A 26,021-nucleotide genomic window follows, 5' to 3' on the forward strand; every position below is an offset into this window, starting at 1 on the left:
ATCTTTGCAGCTCATTTCGTAACAGTCAAAATAGATCCACTTTCAGCTGTGGGGGTATATCGTATACCATGCACCTGCAGAAAAGTTTATATCAGCACCACCAAAAGATCCATGAGTACAAGGCTGAATGAACATAGGAGAAACTATAGATGGGGTCAAATAGACCCCAGTGACGGAACTCGCGCTCAGTGAAAGAGATCACACGATACTGTTTGAAGATGTGAAACTACTTGCCCCGATCATGGATACCACAGAAATCCATAAACATACAGAACTACAACAGAAAAGAGTAGGCAGTAACGCCTAACCGGATTTGGAATCCCATACTCAAAGTTGCTGAAGTAGCAACAGCGCAATGCAATGTTACGGCTCTAAGAGGCGACAGTATTTATACCTCAACCACTAACAACTCGCTAACAGGTACGGCAGGAATAGATACGTCATTAACAGGTAGTAACACTTCGGCCAATAGCAACACATCAACAAGAGAGGCGGACTACCTGAGTCAACATAAATTCAACCTTGTGATGCACTGCTTGGGACCTTCGGTGTAATAATGAATATTACTGTTTTTATAATCTTGCTCCTGAAGACGATCACTTGGTGATCGAAACACGAATAAATTCATTATTTCGGTTACTGTACATCTTTTGAGAAATCCAGAAACACGTCAAATGTTAATTATAATTTGACATTCTTCAACGTAAAAATGCCACCCCTACTTTCAACCCCCTTCGAATGACAGGTACAACCCCCAATTTTTTTAAAGAGAAGTAAAGGTTTGTGATATATCATTTGAAAGGTCTCTTCATCCTCTATTCAAAAATGTTATCAAAAATGTTCTTTTATCAAAATGGCTTCCATGAGCTCCTGAGTAGATATCATTTTATAGGGATGCAGTTTATTTTTTGTCAATATGTTTACTATCGATGTATGGCTAACATTGAATGTAGTGGATGCTTTTATACTCTATGTATGTGGGTTTCTCTCAAATTCACACTCATTGCATTGGCAGCTGCTGTTTTTATCTACCCCACGTGACAAAGCTCGCGAAACTGCTTCTCTATTTTGCTTATTGTTTTTTGAGATATGGGCGGTGAATTAGGAAATTTCTCATGAAATATGCGAGCTACTTCCTGTTGTGTTCGGGTTTTATCTCCGTAACAAATCATTTGTAAAACGGTTATTTCATGTATTTTCGTTAATCTAACCATTTGTCAGACTTGAAGCTAACGAACTATGAACTTTAATTAAAATACTGACAACAAACTGAACAAGTTGACAAGGCGTTTTGAACTAACGTTGCCACGGAAATTATTTACAGTTATTTGAAGGATACCATCTGAAAAGAACATTGCTATGGTTTTTGCTTACTGTCTTATTATCGATACCTCAGCATGAAATAAGTTTTGAGTATACTCCCATAAGTTTTGAGTGTATTTTATCGAATTTCGGTAATTACATGATTTTAATTTATTTTATCTCAATTGTTGCAATGAACTTGAAAGCGATAACATTCCTGATTAGAGAATGACAAGCCTATATATCATCACAAGCCTATACTTCCCATTTGAAAAATTGGGGGTTGTACCTGTCATTCGACGGGGGTTGGAGGTTGGGGTAGCATTGAAGTATGTCAAATTATAATTCAAATTTGACTTGTTTAGGGATTTTGTTTAAATATGTACCGTAACCAAAATAATGAATTTATTCCATTTGGCTTTTACAAACTGTTACAAATCTGTTGTTGAGGCAAAATACCAAATCCTCCTTACTCCTATTCGTATCGAAAATGGCAAATACATCATTCACGTATCGGATCCAGGTTTGTGTAAAGTAACCCAACTCTTCCCTTGCTTCAATTTCAAATCTGCTCAATAATACATCAGCCATGAAAGGAGACAATCCTATAAGTGATTTTGAATTAACTTCGATATTGTATGTCGTTACCATACAATATCGAAATAAGAAAATTCACAAATTAAAGATATTCCACTCTTCGCGAACTGCGGCATAGGAATGAAAAATTCGTGAATATATTTTTTTTGATGAACTATATTATATTATAAAATCAATCAATTGGAAAATTCTCATCTTTGTCGTTTCTGATCATTGATTTTCAATTAGTCTGGCAATATTACTTGGAGTTAATCTGCTATCGCGGGAAATCCCCGGTCAGAGATCTAGGTACTTCCCCTTATTAGAAAGCCAATCAAAGTACCGCATGCAGAGAATCAATAATAGTGTTACATAGTTTTGAAACGATAACATGTGATTGATAAATGAAGTTAAAATATGAGTTTCGTTCCATGAGGACAATTTCAAACTTATACATTGAACTTTAAGGTATAAGTTTGAAAATGTCCTTATAGGACGGAACTGCAGTAACTTTAGTAACAAATAAAAGTAGTCAAAACATAGAAAATTTCATTACAATAAAGTATTTTCTGAATACGCTATATATATATATATATATATATATATATATATATATATATATATATATATATATATATATATATATATACGAATTCAAAAATTCATTGATGCCCTGAAACAAAAAATAAATACATATTCCTCAACCTACATAGCGAATTTTTACAATATAACTATTGAATGAATACAGAAAACTCTATGTCTACCTATATTTATTATAAAAAAATATAGTCATGCAGAGTTGATTATGTATGTTAATATCATAGAAATTGTTTGAACAGTATGATTAATTTTGTCACCACCTTTAAAGGTTTATGATTTCAAATAATACGAACAAACAACATTTTTGAAGGTAAAATCATAAAAGCAGAGGTTGTTCTTGACGATTCGACAAAATACGCCTTGGCTGACACAACTAATATTATAAATATTTGAGTTATACCATTACATCAAATCGTCAGTTATAACCCTTTTTGTAATACCCCTTTCGTCGTACGCAACCTCAACCTATATTCAGGTGGTCTTGAACTCGTCCCGATTTTGATATCGATTCTCGGTTTTCACCTTTTTTTCTACGTCGTAGCTTTATACTCACTCAAAGAGAGAGAGAGAATATTGTTGTTTGGTTGCGACAGGTCTGTTTCTACACATTTATCGATCGATCCATCTGGTCACGCACATCAAAAACGTTGAGTGCACGGAAATTTGCAAAAAAGGCAAACCTCGTGAAGTATTAGATACAGTCCTCACGATAACGAAAAAATGAGTTTTTTTTTATACATGGCGTTATTGCAAATTTGACTTTATAATGGATGGAAAATCTTTTCAAACTATAGAATTAGGAAATCTGATATTCAGGACCTGCTAGGTTCTAAAAGTATCTAATTTGAAGAAAAAATAACCAAAAGTAGAACTTTCAGCAATAGTTATCGAGCACTGAAAAAAATATGAATCACGTATTATTGAAGAAATGGCTAAAGCTACCATCATATCACTGAGAACTTAGTCCCATTGAGTTAATTTGGGCTGATACAAAAAATTTTGTTGTGGAGCATAATACATAATTCAAATTTGCTGACGTGAATGAAATCTTCCATAATGCAATGGCTTCCATCTCGTGCAGCAAAAAGTGGAGCAGGAAAAGTGGAAATTGAGCAATATCATAAAGCAACAACTTGGAAAATTCTCAATGGATGTGACTGATAGTGATATGTCGATGAACTAGAATGACAGCAGTATAAAAATGATTTTTGCTCAATATAAATATACCATAGGGGTTTAAAATGCTATTTATTATCATAATCATAATCATAATCATAATCATAATCATAATTTATTAACCCAAGTATGTATAAAGTACATTTAAGGTTGTCATAACAGAGGTATAAGTATATGTATAGAACGTAGATTCAGTGTAAAACATAGAAAAAGTAAACGACATATAGTTTAGTGACAAACAGTACATGACATTTACAGTATCTGAGAAACTTTCAACAAAATTATTAACAATTTCTGTGGATTATGGTTGTATTTCATCAAAAGAGAAGTCAAAAAATTCGTCGAGATTGTAGAAAGCATTATACAGTATACATAACTGCAGCTTTAAATCTTTTTATCGGAGCATTTTTTAGTCCGTTTGGTAATTTATTGAAAAGTTTCAGAACAGTATAATTTGTTGGCTGCTGAGTTCTTTTCATTCTATGGTAGGGAATACTCAATAAATTTTTATTTCTGGTGTTGTAGTAGTGATATGATGAATTTTGAGATAGTGAATTCTCATTTTCTTTAATGTACATCACGCATTGTAATATAAAAACTGATGGTAGAGTTAATATATTTAATTTTTCAAATAATGGTCTGCAGTGGTCCTTGAAACCAGCTTGAGCTATTATTCGTATGACTTTTTTCTGCAATTTGAATATTCTCTCACTATCTGAAGAGTTACCCCAAATTAAAAGGCCGTAAGAAAAGACCGAATAGAAGTTACTGTAGTAGTATGTTAGTGTCGTGTCAAAAGTGGTGAATTCTGTAAGTTTTCTGATTTGATAAACTACTTTATTCAATGTTGCTGCCAATTGCTCAATATGTTTTTTCCAATTCAAGTTAGTGTCAATATGGATGCCTAATAATTTCACGCTATTTTGTTGATCAGATTTTCCGTATAGTAACTCGTTTGTTTTTTCAGTATTCAGTTTGAAATTGTTTGCTGTAAACCAATTGGTGGCTCTCGCTACTGTTTCAGATTTTTTTACAGTTAATTCCTCGACCTCTTGGGCTACATTCAGAATGGTCGTGTCATCCGCATATAAAATAGCTGCATCTGCGTTCAGGTATTTTGGTAGATCGTTTATAAAAACAATGAAAAATATTGGTCCTAGGACAGACCCTTGAGGAATTCCGATATCTAAAGGCAATAATTCTGATTTTTAGCCCGAGGGTAAAACAACTCTTTGCTGTCTCCGACTCAAATAAGAGGAAAAGAGCTCTGATTCCATAAATATCTAATTTATTCAGGAGATAATCATGTGTTACACAATCGAATGCTTCAGATAAGTCAAGCATTGTAGCAGAAAAAAAGTTTATTATCGTCTATTGACGTTGTGATTTTTTCAAGAATGGATATCAGTGCTTTCGTCGTTGATTTATTTGTACGGTAACCGTACTGCTCTTTAGCAAATAGTTGTTTACCCTCGAAATAAGAAACGACTCTGTTTTTAAGCAGTTGTTCCAAGATTTTCGAAAAGACTGGTAGTACTGAAATTGGTCTGAACATATTCACATCAGTTTTATTATTGGTTTTGGGAATGGGAACCACTTTGGCAATCTTCAGTTCATCTGGGAATATTCTTTGTTCCAGACACTTATTGAAAATGTAGCATAATGAAGGTGCCAGTTCATCACCTATATTTTTAAGTACTGTAATATTTATATCATAAATATGCCTACTGTTGGAATTTTTCAAGTTTCTCACAATGCTCTTAATTTCATCCTCAGTGATGGGTGTAATGAAGTAAGTTTAGAATATTCTTTCCGACATTAACAAAAAATTGATTGAAATTGTCAGCTGAAATGCTGTAATCATTCCTTTCAGATTTGTCTACTTGAGACTTTATCAGTGTCCAGATTGCTTTGGATAAATAAATTCTTTATTTGCATTGCGTTTTGCTTCATCTATTTCTTTTTTATAGTTTGATTTCATTCTCTTGTAAATACCAGATATTTCTTGTGATGGATGGCATTTTTTTACAATATTTATAGCATCTAGTAAGTTTCTCATTTCTTTCAGATTTTCGTTGAACCAATTTAGGTGCTTTTTTTGGTTACACTTGATCGTTTTTTCTGGAAAATAATTGTAATATTCCCTCAGGAAAACCTGAAAGGAATCAGAGAATAAAACATTTGCTTCTTCAATTGTGTATAAATACGTCCAATCGTGATTTGATAGCATTTTTTTGAAATTCACCAATTGGAGTTTGGAAATATATCTTGTTGTTTTCATGTTTGGGTTCATTTTATTATGCTTACAGTAGTTTACAGTAGCTAGAATGCCTGAGTGATCTGATAAACAAAAGTCACGGATTTCAACTACAACATTATCTTTTATGTTAGTTATCAAATTATCAACGCATGTTCCTTTCTTTTTTGATAAACGCGTGGGTTCGGTAAAAGAATATTTTTGTGTTCATTTCCAAAGAGTACATTATCAATTTTCATCCAAGGAAACGACTAAAACCATAAACATATGTTAAAACTGTTCAAAGAAAATATACTACACCTGTGGTATTCACAACTTTCATAAACATACTAGAAAGTCCTGACAAAAACATTTGAATTTTCATTAATTATTTTATACAATCAGACTAGCGACCTGTCCCGGCTTCGCACGAGTGTAATGTTGACACTTAACACACAGGAGAGAACAAAAAATAGACATTTTAATCAAGTTCAAACTACCTTTATTTTCGACATTATTGAAAAAGTTAATTTAAAATAAATTGTTTGAATTTGAAAACAATATTCAGATCAAAAATCACAGCCACATACGTAAGAAAACAAGAAAAACGCAATTATTTATGTTTCTAGCCTCATAAAAAGTAATACTACTACTTACAGATTTGTATTACTTAATTGTTATCATTAATGAATTAGGTCAATTGTTTTATGTCACTAAATCATACTGATAGTTATTATGGACATAAATACAGAGTGAAATATCGAATTTGCACTAAAAAACTAGTAGCATTGAAATATTCATTATAGTAGGGGAGATCGGGGCAAGATGAAGTTCGGGGCAGCACAGGAAGTAAGCTTGTGTGCGTGAATAGTAATCGTGTTCGGAGCGACGACAGCGCCATTTGCACGAACTTCACTCTCCGCTAGTGTGTCCAAGCAGAGCGAACAGGTTAGAACTCGTTTTTGCGTTGCAGAGAGAAAAAAGTGATATTGCAAGTGTTTTTACGCGATATTTGATTCGAAAACTGATGTACAGACATGTAAGTACCTGTGTTGATGTATTATTTCAATCCCGAGCTCATTATCGTAGTCCAAAACATTAAATTCAAACCAGATTTTTTCGCCGGTAAAGTTTGAGGTTAGAATTGCGTCATCTTTTTTATCTACGTGTGGATCGGGGCAAGATGATCGGGGCATAATGGGATACTTTCCCGTTTTGCCCTGCCCTTGTGATTAAAATAACATTTTCTATGTACTGATAATCAAGTGACTGAAAAAGGAAAAAAAACAAATGAAGAAACCTGGAAAAAAGACTGCAAAGAAAATTAAAAAGACAACTGACAAGGAAAACCTGCAGAAAAAGCGTCAAACCGAAAGGTGCAAAAAAGAAACTGAATCGGAAGATAGTTCATCCCAAGAAGAGGATGATGACTGTGCTTGCATCTATTGTGGGTACTCATACTCAGATTCAACCGAAGGTTGGATCATCTGCGGCGTGTGCCACAGTTGGGCGCATAATTCATGTGCCGGAGTTGATGAGGAAGATGAAGAGCCACACATTTGTGGACGCTGTCTACCCGATTGAAAAGCGTACTCGTTTTGCCCCACAGCGTTTCCCATCTTACCCCAGTTATGGGACAAAACGGGAAATTTGCCGAGTTTATTTTTTCATTATTTGCCAAAAAAAGTTCTGTGATTTTGCATGCTACAACGTTTAATTATAAGAGAGAAATGTATAATGGTTACCTCTTTTGTTGAAGAATGTTATTAAAGAGTTTAATTTTTCTTGTATAACGAGTTTTGTCTTCGCTATTTCATCTTGCCCCAGTTTCCCCTAATATGAGCCTAAGTTATATATGAGATACAAGTACTCTTTATGAGGCTAGAACCATTAAAAAAATTGAGTTTTTTTATTTTGATATGTAGGTGGCGGTGATTTCAAATCTGAATTTCGAAAATTGAACAACTTTTTTAAACAAACTTTTTCAATAATGTCGAAAATAAGGGTAATTTACTCGAACAATTTTTATCAGGAATAAAATTGTTTGACAAATGGATAATAAAATAGTTTCCCATATGGTGCAAACTTTTTGAAACTAACTGTATGTATTTTGTCACCTTCATTTTCGATTTCCGTTGGTATTAAGGTTTTGCAAACCATATTTCTGAAATATTTAGTTAAAGTACATTGAAAATTCCTTTCCATAAATTTTTCTTCTCATTGCGGCCCTGGTAAAAATTATATACGAGTGGTTTTGTGTATATTCACTGAACCTCTAATTGGACTGTAGTTCAGTGTCTTGTAATTTTCAACACGAGTATTTTTCTTACTGAAAGGGAACCTCTTCCAATGAAGTGTTCAGGATATTCACCAAAGTTTTGTTTTTTTGTGAACACATAACAAGTTACAAAAGAACAAAGGATTTATATCTCCACTTCTATCGGGGCAATTCATTTTACACTGAGCCTCGTCTGCATTTCATACATGCTCATAATATCATATCTTCAACGAATTAACGCAGGAGAATACTAAAACTGATTAAATTTGTATGTTTCTCGTAGAACTTATGCTAATTTTTCATTTGAACAACTTGCATCATCCAGGGTAATATCTCTCCAGTCAACTTTAATTGCTTGAGTTCAAAGTTTGGCTAGAGTTTAGTATTATCATTAGGCAGATTTAATGGAAAACATGAGTGAGAATTTTGCACGGAAAACGTATTTGGGAAACCCTCTTGAATAGGGACTTCATTGCACAACCAACAATTGAAAATCATTTTGAAGAAATTCCTGAGTACCTTTGTTGATTCTCGAAAATTTTCTACACATGCCAAAGCATTCGTCGAACTTCAGCGACATTATCTGCTGATAATGGTGGAAACTACACACATTTGAAGTGACAGGGTGGTTGGAAGTCTACCAATATCGCTGAAGGAAATATAGACATTTCACTAACAAACAAAATTGAAATTGCTAAGAGCATTCAAAAATCGTAAGATGAAAACAATCAATGTGAAACGAAAACTTTAACTTCTTGTTCATTCATATATACCAAGCACATTGTATCTCTTCAACATTAACAATAGCTCGAATTTTCATATAAATATTAATATGAATAAGATTTAGAATGCTTGTGTTAGTACATATCTTCTTTTCGGATTTCAATATTTTATACAAATAAGTTATTTTTCTGATTGATTCGGCCGTTACTTGATGAAGTTCCATGGTAATTTCATAAACTATACCTTACGATTTGATATTCACAAACTTCTTATTCAAAAAGTTACGAAAAAGCTACCGTGATACAAAAAATACAAAACAATTGCATTCGTCTTTCTTATGGTGTGAGAAATTTCGACCATATATGTCCCAAGTTCGAGGAGTCAGATTGGTTACCGATTGCTAAAACCTGGCAGTTCCACCTATAATATCACATTCAGAACTTTGGAACACAAAGACTAGCCGTATATATATAAAAACATATAACAATGTAGAATATAACAGAAACTTTAGAGACAATATTATTATGAGATATCTTCTGAAAAGAATTCATCTGTTGAATAGAAACATCTTGTAACGAGTAACTTTTTGAGTTGCTTTTCGAAAGTCAATAACGAAGAACAGTTTCTCAATTCATTTGGTAATTTATTGAATGCCCGTTAGCCATTATTAGCAGGAGAGCAGACATGTACTCTATTTTAAAAATTGGTATTTGGAAGTGATTTTGAGAACGAGTATTTACTTGATGTATATCAGAATTCTTCACAAAACTGTCTCTATTCTTGAAAATATTGAGACATAATTCAAAAATATATAACGATGGAAGTGTTAAGATTTCATATTTGCTGGAAAAACTTTTACAGCTCTCGGTACTAGGCACATTCATGATGCACCTGATGATTTTTTTTGGTGCAATGAAAACTTCCTGAGACGTGGTTGACCATCCCCAGAAACAAACACCATAGCGCATACGACTCTCCACTTGCCCGTAATATACCATCAGCAATTGAGAATGTGTAAGTACCGTTCTCAAATTTTTCAGAAGATAGCACTGCGAATGAAGCGCTGATATCAGACTCGAACAATGTACTTTCCAATCGAGATGTTCATCAATGCACATTCCTGAAAACTTGACATGGGTGGCAGCTTTGGGCACTGGTTTATCATTTACAGTGAGATCGAGTTTTGTACAAATTTTTTGACGGTTGTCGAACCTAAGATATTGTGTCTTATCCACATTGAAGAATAATGAGCTGTTATATCAACATGTAGCCAATGATCGGATCAGCTCATTACAACGTGTTCCGAGCATTTCAGCGGAATGATCTGACACAAGTACAGTGATATCATCTGCATATATTGTAACATGAACATTTGCACATAGTTTTTCAATATTATTAATATATAGTAGAAATAACACAGGGCCCAAAATAGAACCCTGTGGAACACCTACGTTGATATAAGCTAATGTAGAATGTGTAACCCTCAATTCATTGCATTGTTCATTTCTCAAACATACACACTGTTTGCGATTTTGTAAAAAGCTTGTAATCCATGTAAGTGCATTATCTTTTACACCATAATGGTATAGCCTCTTTATCAAAATATTATGATCCACACAGTCGAATGTCCTGCTGGGATCACAAAATATCCCAACAGGATATCACACAATATAACGCTCTGCCCAGTGAATTTAGACACTACTCCAGAAAAAGTTGGGAAAATATCTGAAGTCTTCTGGATATATAATGTATTCATGTTATGCCTTGCTTATATGGTTTTCCCTTCGTCTTACTTTTGTGTATGTTTTGCTATGGGCTTTTCATGATGAGCGTTAATTAGCCGTTTCTGACAAACTATTTAACGGATCAACCTGAAAATTCCACAATATACATAAATCAATATGACCTACACGCCTAAAATATTTTAGACGAAGCGACGTTGCCGCTTCTACTATAAAGTAGCGGCTTCTTTGATTTTTCAAATAGAACACCCCGTATATAATATCATATTATGATTCATTATCACTTTGTCAACAAATTCATATACTATTTTCCTTTACCTATCTATTACCGTTGAGAAGATATAAATTAATTTCGATATTTTTTTACCAAACATGAACTTTTATAAATGCTGATAATCTTGAACTCTTTTGCACTAAAACGATAAAATTTGAAATGGAGTGGAGTGATACTATGAGGATCTTCACTCCGAGTCACATTTCCATTTGCCTCACACAGGGTCTTCAAAAAATGCAGATACTTTGATCTCATGAAAAAATGAGTGGAACTCAATTTTTTCAAATGGAACACCCTGTATATTTCAACATTTTTGAGCTCTACATCCAATTTTAGATTAACTTTGTCCTGATAATACTATTTCTATTTTGAACCGTTTTCGAGATAAACTGATTCAAACAGAAACTGACGTGATTTTCTTGCTCGTTTTTTTGAATTCATCACTTATTTTGGATATTCAACATTTTTTTTTATACTTAGTAATATTTCTTTTTGATCCAGTTTTTTAACTGTCTCAGATCAGTCTATTCGAAATTGGTATGTACCTACCTTAGAAAAAGTTACAATTTGTATACATTGAGGTATTGGTCTCTAACGTACAACAGTACACCTTAATATTTTTCAATAATGTGCTTTGGAAAAATAAATAAACCAATTATTTAACGTCAGACTTTCGTTGGTGGTTTTGACTGATTGTGATAGCTACCAATTATAATAGAATAATGTCAAGATTAGGTTACAGTAATGAAGATTTCTTGAATTTATTAATAATTTATGGTGAGTGCAATAGAATTGCAAGTAGAATATGCCGAGTATTTCATGAAAGATATCCACAACTTCCGAAGTCGAATAATAATGTGATGAATCGACTACTAAAAAACTGTAGGTTGAATGAAACCTTCCGTCCAAAAATCATGCGTAAGAAGACTAAAGTGGATGATGATGACAATGGTATAACAGTTTTGGGATACTTTCATGCATTTTCAAATGCTTCTCTGCACGAGGCTGAAAGGGAGATAGGTATACCCTATGTGACAATTTGTCGAATTCTTAATAAGCATAAATGGCATCCCTATAAGTTCTACTGTGTCCAACATTTGAAAGAGACTGATTTACCTTATAGATTGGAATTCTTTGAATGGTTACTTGTCAAGACTCAAGAGGATGAACATTTCCTTGACAATATCATATGGACAGATGAGGCCAAGTTCACAAAAAATGGAGTTTTCAATCGACACAACAGTCATTATTGGGCGCCAGAAAATCCCCATGTTGTCCGCCAAAGGGGTTTTCAAGAAAGATGGCTATTCAATGTATTTTGTGCCATAAAGAATGAGTTAATTTTTTATATCGAGTTTTATGATGATAATTTGAATGCATCAAAATATGAAGATTTACTGAGGAATGGAATTCAAATGATTTTAAATGATAGACCAGGAAGAGAACGTGTATGGTACCAAATGTATGGTGCTCCACCCCATAATTCTCATTCAGTCAACGAAGCTTCAACCGAAATCTTCGAAGACAGATGGATTGGTAATAATGGACCTTTTCGTTGGCCTCCTAGAACACCAGATGGCAATCCATTAGATTATTTCGTGTGGGGTTTCATTAAAAATATGGTTTACTCTACTCCAATAGCAACAATGGAAGATATGAAATCGAGAGTTACAACTGCTTTCAATAGTTTGACTCCAGACTTGATCAGAAGCGCTACACATGACAATCTTTTGAAGAGATTACATGTTTGTTTAAGTAGAGGTGGAGATGTGTTTGAAGATATTCTGAAATACACTGACGAATAAATTAACTGAATTATTTATGAGTTTATTATTTTCAGTTCGTGTTTCAGCGTTAATAAAACTATTGTTTGAAGAGAAGTTTCATTCGATGGTTGAGGGTATTTAAATGATTATCTTTTCATTGTATTATCTGTGACTGATTGAGAAACATCAAACGAAATCTGTTTTACAAAAATGAGTGATGAACAAGGAAACCATGCCAATTTCCGTTTGAAACAGTTTATCTCGAAAACGGTTCAATATAGAAATAGTATTATCTGAACAAAGTTAATCTAAAATTGGATGTAGAGCTCAAAAATGTTGAAATATACAGGGTGTTCCATATGAGGCAAATGAAAATATGACTCGGAGTGAAGATCCTCATAGTTTCACTCCACTCCATTTCAAATTTGATAGTGCAAGAGAGTTCAAGATTATCAGCATTTATAAAAGTTCATGTTTGGTAAAAAAAATATCGAAATTAATTTATATCTTCTGAACGGTAATAGATAGGTATAGGGAAATAGTATATGAATTTGTTGACAAAGTGATAATAAATCATAATATGATATTATATACGGGGTGTTCCATTTGAAAAATCAAAGAAGCGGCTACTTTATAGTAGAAGCGACAACGCCGCTTCGTCTAAAATATTTTAGGCGTGTAGGTCATATTGACTTATGCATACTGTGGAATTTTCAGGTTGATCCGTTGAATAGTTTGCCAGAAACGGCTAATTAACGCTCATCATGAAAAGCCCTTATTTAAGCTAAATATATCCTTAATATTTTCTTTGCAATTTATAACCTTTATTTTTTTCTTAGTTTCATGAAGATTCATGAACTACTTACTTACCGATATACTAGGGAATTATTTTTATATTTCTATATAATACATGCTATCCCCTAGGTTAATTTGTAAAACAGCCTCAGCTGAACTTCGCTCTTTCATTGATTTTTGTGTCTACCTCTTCTTCATAAACAATGTATGTCAATGAATAAAGCCCATTTATCATTATTTTATATTTTTTCGAAAATAAGTTACTTTATATATTGTTGTTTATGATGAAATTTAACGTTATGACAAATGTTTTGAAATGTTTTTTGCTTCATTATTAAGATGCAAATGACTCACGGGGTTAGGTCCAAAGTGAATGGGTCTATTAGATCATCCACCGCAACCCGCAAGGGTTTATTGTGGCTCACATACATTCACACTCCACCAAATAAACCCAGCTTCTTAACGAAGCCGATAAGTTTGTATGGTGAGTGGTCTTTCAGGTCAGATGGTATGAGTACGGTCCTGCCGAACTCTTAAAACCCTGCTTCGATCCCTACAAAGTAAGTGGTCTGCTGTTTCATCATTTTCCAAACCGAGGCGACCCAAACTGTCTTCCGACAGTCTGGGAATGCAGAGGTATAATTTGTCAAATTTGTTGACAATTCACCACAGATTTCCTCCAATTTTTTTTATTAGTACCAATAGATCGGATGGTACCAATAGGTCGAACGATAGCCGGTCACGTGGGTGCTTTGTTTACTCACTCAAATCATTGGTTGCTGGTTCAAGCCCCAGGCTGAACCATTGATTTTCACTAACTATCGTCTGACTCGTGTGAGGAAAAGGTAAGACCTTGTTAGTCCTTGTAGAAATGAATACTTTGGGGGTGGCCAACTTATTATACAGTGCGGACATAAATACTCTCCCGCTTAACTTTCAACAACGATATATCAAGGTCGTACAAAATTTGAATAGAAACGTATTATTTTTAGTATTTGTGATGCCTCGTTTGACACGTATATTATTTTTGGAAACAAGGTATGAAAGTTGGTAGCGCCTTCTTGGAGACGAGTTAGGCAACACGTGTCCCTCTTTTCAAAAACTGCTGAAAATTATACCTTTTCACATAATGTTTGTCCGACTTTGATATCTTTCCCCGTTCAAAAGTTAGGATGAAAGATGAACTTTTCACATCCCCCCTGTATATCAACTCTTTTTTTTTTCAGGTGGGTTCTTCAATCAGTTTCAACGTTCTTCAAAAACTGGGTGAGTTCAAGAATTCAATTTCAAGGTTCACACGTTTCGCACATAACAATTATACGGATCATGACAATTTTGAATTATTTTTTCCACGTCAATTTGCAAGTCAAAATACGTGTGCTGTCCTTCATGATATTCTCAGCAGGGCTTGATGAATATTCGGCGAGAACATTATTGTTGAGATGAATTCATAGAGCCGTTAGAGAATAAGGTCGAAGGGAACAAGCGAATAACGACGTTGCTCATTGGGCGAAAGAAACTTGGAAAAACGGTTAATGTTATCATGGAGAAAAGAACTTCGATATCTATGTTGGGGGTTAAAAAAGTGAAGACGATATTAGATGTTGCCTGCTTACACTTTAACGATCATCAAGGCTAAGACAACATATACAGTGTGGAAAACTATGGTGGAATTGAATCAGCATCTCCTTACTGAAAATTTATTTCGGAAATCGAAATCGTACAGGTTAACTTTTATCTATGAAAATGAAGTTTTCAGATGATATGTTTCAACCACTTTGCAACTTTGTGCCTCACAGAAAAACCCATTCAAAATATTCATATGGTGCATGGAGTTGGAACCCGTTCAGCAAAAAGCTCATATAAAAGCCGCAGAGATCACTTCAGTTCTGCGGAAACACAAGGATAAGCCAATGCATGGGGTCTTCTTCAATAACATTGAAGACCTTGGCTTATCAAAGCGCCAGCAATTCAGCATATGCGGTCTCGGCCTATATCTATCGACATAACACGGCCCTAAGAGTGCTATATTACCATCTATTGTACTCTCACGGTATTGACGAGAAACCGGTGTTGCTCTACGCTCCGGGAGATATTGAATCCGTTGTGGGGAACGAGAAGTGCCGAATTTATTGGAACTATTCGTTCCCCACCCTCAGGCTCATGCAAGCTAAAAAGCCTGATGTAGTCCTTCTCGACCACCAGAGCAAGACGATATTTGTCGTGGAGTTTTCAGCTCCTGGCGAGACGAATATCGTCCAGAAAGAGGAGAAAAAACAGATTTTCTCTTCGAACTCCGCAGACTATATCTAGACCACTGTGTCAAGATGGTTGCTCTGATTAGTGGAGTGGAATGATGGCATCTCTACTCTTGAATCTTAAAATAATACCAGCTTGTCACAACGAGGCAGAAATCTTAGCCGAATAGTCACTTAACAGACTCAATAAGTCACTACAATCAATTTTGTTATTCGAAAATTTAACCAAAAACATGAACATGGTGCATTTTCTTCTATCTACTAGGGCTTCTAAGTTGAATGTGTTTGATAAAATATTCTGGTCTGTGCCACTAGCTGGATAGAATCCATTGCTATTGAAAAACATGAATTTAAAGCACTCACGCTGAACAGATTCTAATCGCTGAACGGAATTTTGATATGATGGAGACCAAATTAAAATGCACAATCTACCTGACTTCTTACGGAAGTAACATACCATAACTTGAGCATATTTATATAAGGATCAAAGTTACACCTATTTAAGACGTGATCCGAAAAGCCTCTGCAAGAATAGCAGATCCCGCAGTGATAGCAGTTCCAGTAATTGAAAACAGTTAGAACAAAGCCAATGACGAAACTTGGGGAGTCTGGTAGATTACGACCTTGTCATCAAGTCTTGTAACTCCACTGTTAATTGGTATTTGAGAATGTCTTCAGAGCAGAAGCCAAAACGTCAAACAGAAGAACCACAGACACACTTTCGAAGAGGCTGACAGCAACGAATATAGACAACAAGAGTTGAACACCACTGAAACAACTCTACGAATTGATGACTACTCAGAAAAAATTATAAAAGTGGCTTCCAAAATCACACAGAAACAATAGAGAACCCGGGAAACACCGGTCATATATATGTACTACCATGTATTGAAGGAACCAAAGATAAAATCAGCAGAATGCCCCGCTAACACAACAAAGCAACAGGTTCATGATCCGTAATCCAAAGAATCAGATAGAACTGGAGTTCCAAGTGAGTTCCAGGTAGTTCACGAAGTACCTTGTCAATACTGTGAAGAGACTCACATCGGCCAGACCAATCGGCGAATCAACATACGCAAAAATGAACACAAGGGAGGGGAAAAGTCATCACGTCTTCTCGTTTCCAACGCTTATTGGTGACAGGACACAACCACAATTTCGAGAACACAAAACACTAGCAGGCAATGGGAACTTCCACTCTCGAAAAAGAGGGGCTATCGAAATTGAAAAATGACCTAGTAGTATAAACAAGAGGGATGACGAGCAATGATTAACTACAACAGGGAGATCCATCCTATTTGCACAAGTCCAAAAGCAAAACTCAGCACGAGAAAATTCAGGTACAATGACAAAGGCAGACGGGAGAGCATAAGTAATTGGGCCAACGCAGGCAGTGGGGGCAACTCAGGTAAATTGCACCAGCCATTCTTATAAATTAAGAAACAGGGAACAGAGGTCAAGGAAAGCAGTCTAGTTCTAAACTCCAGACATCACCAGAAGATGACAGACGAGACTTTGCCGAAACGTTATGGACATAATCATTGTGAGGATCATAAACACAGAACACGGAGCGAAACCCGATATATATGGAATGTTTTCGACTACTCTAGAATGTTCTGAACTGTTCTAGAATTTTTTAGAAGGTGAAACTTCTAAGCTTCATATATTCAAAAGTACACCCTTCAGGTAAAAACGGAAACTTTCGAGGAATAGCTGTGTAACACTATGTGAGAAAGAAAAATACCTGCATTTTTCACATCTCTTCTCGGTGGCAAATCAATAATGTGAGTTACATGAAACGTGCGACTTTTACATTTGTTTAGCGCTAATGTGTATTATTCCTGGATTATTGATAGATGAATTAGTTTGGAATGAATCCAAACTGGCATGTATTTTATTTATTGTTGTCCAAGGAATGTGAGAAATGTGGAGAGTAATCAGTTATGTAAACGATGTGTTGAGCTATTCATGCGACAAAATAAGATAAAACATGGTGGTATCGGTTTGCTCAAATTATCAATTTCCAATAAAATGTATGCTCGTAGGATTTCTAATAAAATGTATGCTCAAATTCTTATAAAATTTCATACAATTGTCGTTTCAAGGATTTAATATATACAAACGTTGTCTTTCACACTAGGAAAGTTGGACGAATTGTTTAAAAGTTACCACGATAAGGCTATCTTGACGCAACGCAATAAGCCATTATGCATCGCGTCTACTGTAAGACGACGGGGACTATGCGCCGGGGTAGAGAGGCGGTCTAAGCAATGAAGCGCTATCGCCAAGAACTCGACCCGAACGTGGTCAAACGCGAGAAGGCAGACGTCGTTGACGGTTGTGTTAGTTTTGCAGATTTCTTTATAGGTTACATAATTCTATTCTTGAAGCTATCAATCACTTGGTGCAATTGACATATTTTTCCAGTTACTGTATTTTTGGGGTAAAATTATAGATGGTAGTTGCCCGCTTTTATATTAACGTACAACCGAAGCTTCTGAACCTAAAGCAAATTCAAATCCAAGATAGAGTGTATGTAAACATTGACATGCACTACGCCCAAGAATTGGCCAGGGTTGTATTCAGAACCAACATCTTGTTGATCGCAAATGCTATATCATACTTAGGAAAACTTTTTTATAATAACGAGTGGAATGCTCAAGTTTTGCAGTATAACGGGATTAATACAGATAGGTAATATGTGTAATATAAAAAGATTTTCATTGGATTTTTCACAGCGCACTCAAGCACTATATGAAAAGAGACGTAATTATTTCTTTTTTGATAATTTTTATTTTATGTAAAATCAAAAGGAATATTAATCAAAATTATTTAACTGGATGAATTTGTCTCTTCATCAGTAGTGTCATCCTCACCAATCTGAATTATCAGTGGCTCGATTTGTGCCTCTATTATGTTATCAAGCTTTCACATCTTTGTCTCGACTTCCGATATCACATGCCGAACACACTTCTCCCATTTCTCCGCTGTGACCCTTTTCAAAGCCTCATCAAAAAGTACTTTGAGATCTGCAAATTTGAACGTGGTGTTCAAAATTGAGCTACAAAATTCTTCACATCCGCCCATATTAACTCAATGGGATTGAGCTCGCAGTGGTATGGAGGCAGGCAAAGGATAATTTTGTTTTGGCCTGCTGCCATCTCATCGACTATATATTTTTGGTATTCAAGCTTGCGTTCCTTGACAATTTTTAGTAGCTGTACTCTTAGCATTGAGTCTTCAAAGCTAATATTCTTTGATCGCAGCCAATTTTGGGTTTCAACATTCTTTGAAGACGTTGTCAGAATCTTCTCTAACCGTCGCGAATCATAAGGTGCATTGTCCATTACAATCACAGCATTATTCTCCAGGTGGGGTAGAACTTTGGAAAATCACTGTTCGAAAGATTCACCGTTCATTTCTTCGTGATAATCTCCAGTTTTCTTCGACTCGAAACACCACAGTCCTTCAGCAACAAACCCATTCTCATTGCCGATGTGACAAATAATAAGCCGTTTTCCTTTACCTGAAATTATGAAGAGGTATATAAGTAAATTAAACAAATACGAGGGTTACTTTTTATATATTGAGATTGAGGCAGGTCCTAATATAAATAAAAGTTTATCTGATGGATTTGTTAATCCGGTGGATAGTCCATCTAGAAAGGCCCTCCTAGATGAGGTCACAGTTTCATCGACCCATACTTTAGGGGTAGTATGACCAGCATTAACCCAGGTTTCATCCATATAATTAATTGTCCTCTGTTGTTCCCTATAATATTCGATTTTGGTCAAATACTCTCTCCTCCATAACACAATTTCCTCTCTATCCAATAATGAACTATTGCGCCCTCGTTTTTTCCATACAAAATTCAAATGTTTCAATACTTTACGGAATGTTGACCGCTCAAAACTTGGCAATAAAACATCTTCATTTATTTCTGTGAGTACTTTGTCTATCGTGGGTATTTCATTTCTGAAAAAGTACCCATGCACTTTCCTCCTGATTGCATGTTTATCAGCATCATCTATTGATTTCATAATGGTTTGACGATTCTGATTTGTATTCGGTTTGGAAAATGTATGATTTTGTTTATATTCCCGTGAAACATTGTAAATCGAAGCGCAACACACTCCAATTTTATCGGAAACTTTCGATACGACTTCGTCGAGAGTCGATTCTCAATTTCTTCCATTTCTTTCTTGAACACATTTAAAATCACTTCTTTCATCTCAACACACAAATGTATTTTTTTGGATCGTGATAGCTCACAGTATCATCAGCAGTGTCTGTACTGGACATCTTGGAAAACAATTTTAAACAATATACTATATCGCACGCCACACATACACGCAAACGACTGATTACAACCTTGTGCTGGTACCGAACTCGTACCAAGAAGGCGAATTCACCAATGAACGCTGCCCTTTCCATCTGATACTGGGCGATCACGTGAACATCACGCTTCGGTTTTGTTTTGTTTCACTCTATCTTGGATTTGGATAGACTTCAGAATCTTGAAATATGCAGGTAGGTTCTTTGTATAGCGTAAATAAGCATCAAAAAAGGGAATCAGCCAAAGCGAAAAATAGGGGTTTAAATACTTTATTGAATTTCATCAGCTTTGAAGTTGAAAACGTGAACTTTTAGGTTAATGAAAAATATCATAACTCTTTTTTTAAAATGCTCTGTACCAAACTTAATGTGACAAACTAAATTCTACGCGGGCAACAACTATTATATTCATGATTTCGAACGGCAATCAATCATGCAAAACCATTAAACCCCATAAATTAATCACAATTTGGAAAATATCCGACCGGATATAACCCATTTTCACAATTTATGTCACTGCACCAAAAATCTCGCCAATTCAATCCTCGCTAATCTGCCACCCAACCAGCAAATAGCAAACTGCCGATGCCATTATAATTCTCTCTGACCTACGAACGAATATATTTATCAACATGCTTCGTGATTCGGCGAATTCGCATTTTGTTTCGCCAGCCAAGTCTGATCTAGAAAATTGCGCCAGAAAATTTGGCGTCGCAACGTCCCGACCGGAGAGAGACTGATCGTTCAAAGTGGAATTTGTGGAAGATCCTCGTTGACGTCTCGCAAGTCGGAATGTCTAGCAGGACGGAAAAAACGGGAGTGAAAACACGCACGGTCTTCTGATTATGTCATTTCTCAAATTCCGGACAAACTTGGAATTGGGCCCCAAATTTCGGAGTGAAAAAAGTTCAGTTATGATGAGTTTTGTCAGATATGATTGATCGATTAGATTTTTTTAAGGATGAAACACAAGCACTACAGGAAAACACTAAGAGCTGTGCCTGTGCAAAAGTAGCGATTCGCGTTGGATTTCAATCAATGGAGAATAAATCCATTTGAAAAAACATTCTCAGAAAGTTCATTCGACATTAACGCAGTTCTCCAAATGAAGGAATTCAAAACAGTCAAGTTCGAGGTGTACTAAGTTGAACCTCAAACGATGAACAGCAACTGCCCTTCAATCAAATGTGCCAAGTCACATAATCACTTATCTATAGAAGAGAGACAACTCTCCAACTTTTCTTTGATGTTCCAGACTATCAAGGTTGCAGAAAATGTTCGCGACTCCAATCAGGCGAATGACTTTTTTCTGGATGTAATCCAGTAGCTTCAGGGTTTGCTTAGGGGCGAAGCTCAATACATGTGAACAATACTCCAAAGAAGGTCTGATCTGAGCTCTATGAAGCGTCAAAAGTTGCTGAGGTGTGTACAGTTTTCTGTTTCGGAACAGTTTTCCAAGCTTTTGAGAAGCATCCTTTGCAATTCCAGCCACATGATTGTGCCAAGACATATCGATGTCTATTTTAACTCCCAACAAGCGGAATGTCTGTCCTGACATTTTATCTGGTTTGGAAACATTTATCTTCTTGGAGATAACGTATGCCTGGGTTTGTGTGGCATTGAACTAAACTTGATTACTTCCACCCCAATTAGAAATTACTTTCAGAACCTCATCAAAATATGCAACGTCCTGCTACGATGAAGATGTGCATATGAAGCCGATGTCCTGGAATCCAAATGACGAGACAAGTGTGCTGTCATCAGAAAAGTAATATACTGAATTCTTGTTTTTTTTTTAATAAGTCGTTGATATACAATGGAAAGAGGGTTGGAGACAATATGGATCCCTGGGGAATACCAGCGTTAATGGTAAAAGTATTTGCGAGATACAGGATACAGTTGCAAAAAACGTTTTCTCAGGAAGCTTGTAACAGCAAATTATTGATGAGTCACTGGAGAGCACTATGGTTCGTTAAAAGATTATTTTCATCAAATTCAAATTAACATTGAAGTGGGCGCCACCCAACTTTGTTAAATCAGAAGTAGCAACCATTTATAACGCTAGGAAATTAAATGGAGATAATTGATGGGAACGTATTTTTGTGGAGTTTGGTTGTTGAGTAATGACATAAATAGTAAACAACTGAAATAAATACAAGTATATTGAAATTATATGAAACAAAGGCTTCTGTGATAGGAGGAAATCGAAGATATTTTTGGGGAAGACTGACAACTCAATTTTGCAAGATTATATCACATCATAATTGAAAAATGCTTACCCATAGTACTATGCATCAGCTCACAATATTATAGCATCATAATCATAATTTTTATAGAGATTTATATGTAACAATTCCCCTATAGTTTTTTTATAAAAATTTAAAATAGGTTCAGAATAACATTATAAGTTGAAATAGATTATAAGTTCTGGCCTTATTGGTCCTCTTCACATAACAGTAAAATGGAGGTAGTACACTATCTAGCTGGACACCACCAATGACGTTTCCCTCACAATTGAAGAAAAGGAAAAGATCAGAAAGATCTGTACTTCTAGCCTCTAGCCGAGTTGGACGTAATAGCATGTGCAACAGCAAAGTGATTAGATTCACTCTTTTCTACATAAACTACTTATTCGTCTGATGTCATCCTACAACCCTTGAATTAAATTTTAGTTAAGGCAAACCTAATACAAAAAGGTATCCAGAGTATTCTCCAATTTCTGGGGCTTCTCAAAGACTCACCTCTAAAGAGGGTAGCAATGGTTTATCTATCAAAAACCGGGAGCCTCGTGGTTTGATTAAACAAAAAACTGGAATTTTCAGGGCTGGTTTACAAAATAGCCAGAATATTATTCTACTCAATTCAGGAAGGGTAATTATCAACTTCAACAGGAAGAAGAATTCAAATCCAAAAACTGTGACCCTTCACAACCACCTTGGCACATCTACCTTCACAGGAAAAAATATCGAACTGAAGCCTTATCCGTGAAAAGAATCGTGCTTGGTTTCACCAATCGAATTGAATACACCTCCGTTATCGGACAAATGGAAGCTGAGATATTTAAAATTCCGCATTAATTGGGAGCTGGCAACTAACCATACACAAAAGTGTTCGAATGGTGTGAGCTGACTTCTCTTGGATTTATTTCAAAAATTATAGAAAATTAAAGTGAGATAAACTAAACGCTACAAGCTGCATGGCCATACACAAAAATAATCCAATAAGCCATAGTATCGAAATTTGCCCAGCAAACCCTTATTCCACACACGGTCGAAGGCCTTAGAAACAACAAGCGCAACACCTCTTAACTCTCCATATTTTTCGATTGAGGTATTTCAAATAACGGTGACATACGATAGAAAATCGCCTGATCTTTGTTTCCGAAAACCATAATGATGATCGCTCAAGATGTTAAAGCCTTTCTTATAAACTACTCAAAATGAATATAGAGACACATCCTTAAAATCCATACTAATAATGCATAATGCTCCATACTAAGTCTTATCATGTTCAATTCGGTTGTTGTTTACTTTTTTTACTTCTTTTTGTACGTTCAGGTATAAAATCATTAATATGAAAAATTTTGTATTTAGTCTCACTCAGATTCTTTCAGATTCAGATTCTTTATTAACCATTATAACATTATAATGCATAACATTATTAATGTTATGCAAATCAATTTTAAAAAAATTATAAATTCAATAAATTATTTTGAAAGTAAAATATTCATACAGGGGAATACTTACATACAAGTATTACCATAAAATAAAAACTTTTGCAAAAATTCTTCAAGGCTCTAGAAAGCATTCATTGTCAGCATTTTTTAATTTTTTTTCTTGAAGAGAGGGTGCGATAAATAGTGTAAGTCCATTATGTTGTGGTGATTTTGTATAATATGTGTGGTTGAATTTTTTGATACGAAGGGGTGGATGTACTCACTATTAATGTACATTTTTCTTAATCTTTTTCTGAAATACATTTTATTTGTTCTTGTATTTTTTATATTTTTTTTAATCGTATTGCCAAACAGCATTTTGAAAACAATGTTAGTTAAATTTAATAAAGACATCTATGAACTATTTCATAAATATAAATGTTTGACAAAATAATACATATTTTTTTACCTCTTGCATTTTAACGACATGTCTCTATATTCATTTTAAGTAGTTTATTTCAGGATATTGTGGTTTAAGGCTTTCTCCATAGTTTTCATCATCACTGATAGCAAAGCGACTGGTCTATAGTTATTTGGAAGATTTTTCTTGCCCTTTTTGGGAATAGACTGAACGCGAGCAAAATTCCAAGCGAAAGGAAAACCCCCTTTCTTGTAAAATAGGTTGAAGAGTCTGCAAAGTATAAAGGAATATTTGATGGACGCTCTTCAGCAAAAGGCTCATGAGAAGCTCAAGAATACAAATCCTGTCCATTCAATTGATATCAAAAATTTTAGAAAACATTTATATAAAAAACAAACTGGTTTCAGGCAGGTCAAAGCTGCACTTCGGCTCTTCCAAAATTGGCTGATGACATTATTGATGGTACTGAAAGAGGGAAAGTATGTGTTTTTCATATCACTAGATTATTTTAGTGTATTTGATAATCCCAACCACATATTTTCATAAGCCATTTTCAATTTAGGAGGGACCCGCAAAAAAACTTCCAAACTTTTATCTTGCTATTCAAGCGATAAAACTCAGTACTATATGGTAGAAAAGTTTATGAATTCTTAAAATTCATAAAGTAGTACCACAAGGGTGAATATTGGGGCCCCTACTCTGTAGTTTATATACTTGCAATTCTCCTATGTCCTTTCTATCATGCACGCAGCATTATCATGCTGGTAATACCCAATTATATTCGTCATTCAAACCTGAAGAACATTCTTAGGCTATTAGTGCTTTGATGTATATCATCCAGAGCAATTTTCATGTACCATTGCCTTCAACTGGATTCTAATAAATTTGTTGCAATCGTTTCAGGTAGGAAAAATGCAAGAAAAGAATGTATTACAAACAGATTGGAGGGCCCTTCAACACTTTCTGATAAAGTTAGGATTGACCAAGATAGGAAATTGTACAAGTTCAAAAAAAGCATACTGTAATTGATTTATCAGTTGTTGAATGGAAGAATTGAAAGTTCACTACGTGACTTTTCAGTGTTATCCATCTCTTGTTGATAGTTTGTAGCCTACTAGGCATGCTGTGCAAAGGTTTTCGAACGAATAATATGTTGAATGATATTATCTCAGAGACAAATAAATCAAATAGTGTGATGAAAACTACATCGAAAGGAACAAAATTCTTTATTCTTCTCTGTATTCGATAAATGGACCGAGCTATCATCCATTGTAAAATACGTTTGTTTCTTTGAAGAGTTCGAAGGATATGAACTGAAGGCAAAGTCAACATGAAACTCTCAAACCGGGCAATGCCATTGATCTAATCTTGAGTAATCACGACATCCCAACATTTACCTCGACGTCGGTTATAAACAGCGACCTTGTTCACTTCAAGTTCCACCTAGTTTAATGAAATATGTCAAAGAAGTTACCAGCAACGTTGATCATTATCCGTTTTAATATTGATTTCTTTCTCCAGCAATTGTTCTATTTTTAGAAGCATGGTCTCCGACACAACACTAATAGGTTGTTTTACATTTGGGATCAATAAAAGCATAATTTGCGTTGAGTTTGAGTTCAGCAATAAGAGGGAATTGAACCGCAATCAGATAAATTTGGTGATAGCTCAATTTACAATCGGTTGACAAATATTTTGGAGTAATATTTGATAGCTCGGGGCTAGTAGACTGGAAATATTGGAAGCAATTTTGTTGAAGAGTAATATGTACCACTTCAAAATATAGAGACTTCATTCATGTTATTTATTTAAGATAGTGAGTGAACAGTATACAGGGTGATTCAAAAGTACTTTGACAAACTTCAGGAGGTGATTCCTCACAAT

General features: G+C 35.0%; 1 protein-coding gene across 19 annotated transcripts in view; it reads left to right on the plus strand.

Annotated features, from left to right (window-relative positions):
* pHCl-1 (pH-sensitive chloride channel 1) overlaps positions 1-26,021 on the plus strand; it is a 212,294-nt gene that overhangs the window by 36,368 nt on the left and 149,905 nt on the right. Inside the window, exon 2 of one of the 19 annotated variants that reach the window (XM_074184953.1) lies at positions 14,695-14,734. The exons of the other annotated variants lie outside the window; for them this stretch is intronic. The gene's annotated coding sequence lies outside the window, so the exon portion shown is untranslated. The remainder of the gene's footprint in view (positions 1-14,694; positions 14,735-26,021) is intronic. 19 annotated transcript variants of the gene reach the window in all.

Source organism: Leptinotarsa decemlineata, unplaced genomic scaffold (assembly GCF_025532065.1).
Source record: "Leptinotarsa decemlineata unplaced genomic scaffold, Ldec_3_MD MMD2_tig00026361_RagTag_RagTag, whole genome shotgun sequence".
Classification (NCBI taxonomy): domain Eukaryota; kingdom Metazoa; phylum Arthropoda; class Insecta; order Coleoptera; family Chrysomelidae; genus Leptinotarsa; species Leptinotarsa decemlineata.